General features: G+C 41.7%; 1 pseudogene; it reads left to right on the forward strand.

Annotated features, from left to right (window-relative positions):
• Positions 1-216: 216 nt before the first annotated feature.
• Positions 217-753, forward strand: LOC127217055 (diphosphoinositol polyphosphate phosphohydrolase 1-like; annotated as a pseudogene).
• The last annotated feature ends 4,469 nt before the right edge of the window (positions 754-5,222 follow it).

Raw genomic sequence — 5,222 nt, forward strand, 5'->3', positions numbered from 1 at the left:
GGCAGCGGACAGAGGGGGCGGTGGGGGTGGCAATGGTGGCTGTGACTCCTCTGGTGCAGGGCCTGGGCTGGGGTAAGAGCTGTATAGCGGACACACAGACCCTCCTCCCCCGCCATGGCCGAGCCGGAGGGGCATGCATCATGTGCTCGGCCATCACAGCAGCCTGTACTCTCCCAACTCTGAGGCCCCGCAAGGCACCCCACCAGGGCCCAGAGGATGATGAAACTCAAGTCGAACCAGACCCGCACCTATGACTGCGATGGCTACAAGAAGCAGGCTGCGTGCCTGTGCTTCCGCAGCGAGAGCCAGGAGGAGGTGCTGTTTGTGAGCAGTAGCCGCCATCCAGACAGATGGATTGTCCCTGGAGGAGGCATGGAGCCTGAGGAGGAGCCGAGTGTGGCCGCGGTCCATGAAGTCTGTGAGGAGGCTGGAGTAAAAGGGACCTTAGGAAGGTTGGTTGGAATTTTTGAGAACCAGGAGAGGAAGCACAGGACGTACGTGTAGGTGCTTATTGTCACAGAAGTGCTGGAAGACTGGGAAGACTCCATGAACATTGGAAGAGAGAGTGGTTTAAAATAGAAGATGCCATCAAAGGGCCACAATGTCACAAGCCCGTGCAGGCAACCTACTTTGAGGCGCTGAGGCAAGGCTACTCTGCCAACAACTGCACCCCTGTCGTGGCCACCTCATACTCCACTTCTGTGTCAGGCATCAGATGACTGCAGACTTGCTGTAAGAGCCAGAGAGTGGAAACCAGAGTGAAGTGTGGCTCTCCTCACCACTCCCTAACCCTACTCTCAGCCTCCTCTTTGACCCAGACATAGTTGGGCAACAGAGAGGGGTACACTGAGGCGCTGCTGGGTTGTGGAGTGATGTGGGTGGTGTGTGGGGTGATGGGAACTTCTTTCTCTTTTTCCTGAGGGTGGGACTGGGATGTAACTCACGAGTACTTTCCTGCTTGCTCCATTCCTCCCTCACTCACCCTGCCCTCTGAGAGAGGAACCCTGTTCTCCCTCCCATTTTGGGTTTTGAAGCGTTCCCATTTGCCTCATCCCAGCCTAGCCAGGTATTTTCTCTAAATTTTTTTTTTCATTAAAAGACACCCATGTGAGATGAAAAAAAAAAAAAACAAATACACATAAATACACACACATACAATAAAAACAACTAAGATTCAAAGATAGACATTACCATAGGGTAAAGGGCTGGGAAAAGATCTTCCAATCAAATGGACACAAGAAGCATGTAGCTATCCTAATATCTAATACGTTAGAGTTCAAACCAAAATTAATCAAAAGAGAATAAGACGGTCATTTCATATTCATCATAGGAGAAATCCATCAGCAAAAAGTGTCCATTCTGAACATCTATGTCCCAAATACAAAGGCACCCAAATTTGTAAAAGAAACGCTATTATAACTCAAACCTCATATAAAACATGAAACAATTATAGTGGGAGACGTTGATACACTATTCTCACCGCTAGACAGCAACACCAGTCAGAAACTGCACAAAGAAACAAAAAATCTAATAGAAGTTATGTCTCAATTGGGATTAACAGACATCTATAGAACATTCCATCCAAACACAAAAGAAGTTACCCTCTTCTCTGATTTCTCTGCTCCACATGTAAACTTCTCTAAAATCAACCACATACTAGGTGACATAACAAATTTCAACAGATTAAAAAAAAAATGGGAATATCAGACCACCATGCTTTAAAATTGGAATTCAACAACAACACAAATCTCAGAAACCCGACAAACTCATTGAAACTGAACACTGCGCAATTGTACCATACCTGAAATTCACATAGAATGAGGACACAACATACTAGTACTTAGGGGATTTCATTGCACTAAGTGCCCCTATGAAGAAAATGGAGGAAAATCACATTAGAGAATTAACAGCACAAATAAAAGACTTGAAACAAAAAGATGCAAACTCACCCTGAAGGAGTAGAAGCCAGGAAATAATCAATTTGAGGGCTGAAATCAATAAAGTAGAAAGCAGGGAAACAATACAAACAAATCAATGCAACAAAGAGTAGGTTTTTCTAGGAAATCAACAAGATAGACAAAACTATATTCAAACTATTGAAAAAGCAGAGAGATAACATGCAAATTAACAAAATCAGAAACAAAAAAGGACACATAACAAAGGACACAGAGGACATCCTGACAATTTTCAGGTCATACTTTGAAAACCTGTACTCCACAAAATTTGAATTCAAAGGAAATGGAAAATTTTCTGGATAACTGTTACTTACCAAAATTAAATCAAGAACAGACAAACAACTTAAATAGATCTATAACCTCTAATGAAATAGAAGCAGTCTTCTAAAGCCTTCCAACCAAACAAAGGTCAGGGCCAGTCGGCTTCTGTGATGAATACAACTAGAAATTCAAGGCAGAGCTAATACCAATACTACTCAATTTGTTCCACACAAAAGAAAGTGAAGGTTCAATACCAAACTCTTTTTATGAGGCCACAATCACCTTGATACCCAAACCTCACAAAGACAAAACTAAGAGAGAAAACCACAGACCAATATCTTTCATGAACATCGATGCAAAAATACCCAATAAAATACTGGCTAACTGAATCCTAGAATACATCAGAGAAATCATCCACTACAACCAAGTAGGCTTCATCCCTGGAATGCAGGATGGTTTATCATACAAAAATCTATCAAGGTGAACCACCATATAACAAAACTGAAAAAGAAAACCACAGGGTCATATCCCTAGATGCTGAAAAAGCCTTTGACAAATTTCAACACCCTTTCATGATAAAAGTCTTGGAGAGATCAGGGATAACAGGAACTACCTAAACATAATAAGAACAATAAACAGCAAACCAACTGCCAACATCAAACTGAACAGAGAGAAACTTAAGGCGATTCCACTAAAATGAGGAACAAGACAAGGCTGCACACTCTCTCCATATCTCTTCAATATTGTACTTGAAGTTCTACCTAATGCTATAAGACAACAAAAGGAGACCAAGGCAGTGCAAATTGGAAAGGAAGTACTCACACTTTCTCTGTTTGCAAATGATATGATAGTTTACATAACCAACCCAAAAACCTCTACCAGGTAACTCCTACAGCTGATAAACACCTTCAGCATACTAGCAGGATACAAGATAAACTAAAAAAAAAAAATCAATAGCCCTACTTTTTTCAGATGACAAATGGGCTGAGAAAGACATCAGAAAAATATCATACTTTACATTAGCCACAAAGAACATAAAGTAACTTGAGGTAATGCTTACCAAAAAAGTGAAAGACCTATATAAAAAGAACTTTGTGTCTTTAAAGAAATTAAAGCAGATACCAGAAAATGGAAAGATACCCCATGCTCTTGGATAGGTAACATAAATATAGTGGCAATTTTGCCAAAAGCAATCTATAGATTCAAGCAATCCCCATTAAAATCCCAGCTCAAGTCTTCACTGACCTTGAAAGGATAATAATCAACTTTATATGGAAAACAAAAGACTCAGCATAGCCAAAATGACCCTGTACAATAAAAAAAAAATCTCAGGAGGTGTCACTATCCCCGACTTTAAGCTCTAGTACAGAGCTATATATAATTCTGAAAACATCCAGGTATTGGCACAAAAATGGACAATGGAATCAAATCCAAAATCCTGATATTAACCCATAATTACAAACTCCTGATTTTTGACAAAACCACTAAAAGTATACAATGGGAGTAGGAAAGCATCTTCAACAAATGGTGCTGCCACAACTGGATGATAGTGTGTAGAAGACTGTAGATAGACCCATGTCTGTCACCATGCACAGAAATCAAGTCCAAATGGATCAAAGACCTCAATGGAAATCCAGCCACACTGAACAGCTTAGAAGAGAAAATGGGCAGTATCCTTGAACAAACTGATATGGGAGGCCACTTCCTGAACATAACTCCAGTAGCATAGACACTGAGATCAACAATTAATACAGTGGCCCTCCTCAAACATAGAAGTTTCTAGAAGACAAAGGACTCATTTGACAAGACCAAACAGCAGCCAGCAGACTGAGAAAATATTTTCACCAATTCTACATCTGAGAGAGGGCTGATGTTCAAAATATACAAAAATATACAAAGAACTCAAGAAACTAGTCAACAAAACACCACATAACCCTATTGTACTCCACAGCTAGTTTTCTTGTGTGACTGAAACACAGAACTGTAACACAATTCACACCAGATTTCAAAACTGAAGTTCATCTCTATGAAATACTTAATCATCTTCTGACCAAAGCAGAAACTCTACGTGAAAGTCTACAGTGCAGACACTGAGTCCCTTTGGTCCACTGTCCTATTCTGTGACCTGAGATTGCCTGTTATAGGGCAGCAGTAGTTCGTTCACTAACATAGGTTATTTAGAAGCTAAATTGTCTGATGTCAGAGAGGGCACTCTGGAAGTTGAGAACTTTTCCTCCACTTCTATCAAATGGAACACAAACTCCACTGCTGCTTCCTATTATGCCAAGAGGTTGCTGATATGTGATGTGATTTCTGCAGGGCCACATACAGAGTTACTCCATGGCCTCAAGTGTTGCCCCTGTTGCTGTTTCTGCTTTCTGCATTTACACGTCTTTAGTCTACACATTGACCTGTAGCATCTAGCAGCAAAGGCCTGGCCTACTGTTCTTTCCATTCTGCTTGTTCCACCTGCCCTCATGCTGGCAAGTACTTGACAGGGTTCCAAGGCTCTTCAGCTATGTCCTGTTTTCTTTTCATTTCCCAATGCAGGCTGTAGTTTAGTTCCCATAGCCTACTGGCTCAGGGCTCACTGCTCACTGCTCAATGACTTCCTCAACTAACACCTGAGGCTTAGCTCTTTTCCTAGCTCAGGTCCACCTTACAGACTGGGGAGGCTTTGAAAATTTGTGCCCTGGCTCAGCTGCCTCTCCTGATGAGGAGGTTCTACTTGGGAACAAAGTTGGGCATCTCAGGAAAGCTCCAGGTCACTGGGTCAGAAGTAACATAGAGCCCAGTGACCTCCCTGTAGTACACAGGACCAGTTTCTATGTGTGATCAAAAGTGCTTTCAGTCTACTAGAAAATCAGAGTGTCTGTGTATGAAAATGGTGAGCAAGAAGAACAGGGTATGGGGGCAGGAGAGAGAGAGAGAGAGAATGAATATGTGTATTCACAAGTGCACATGACCAGCAAGGTGGAGAAAGATAAATTTATGAAAACATGTCAA

This window comes from Phodopus roborovskii, unplaced genomic scaffold (genome assembly GCF_943737965.1).
Source record: "Phodopus roborovskii unplaced genomic scaffold, PHOROB, whole genome shotgun sequence".
NCBI lineage: Eukaryota > Metazoa > Chordata > Mammalia > Rodentia > Cricetidae > Phodopus > Phodopus roborovskii.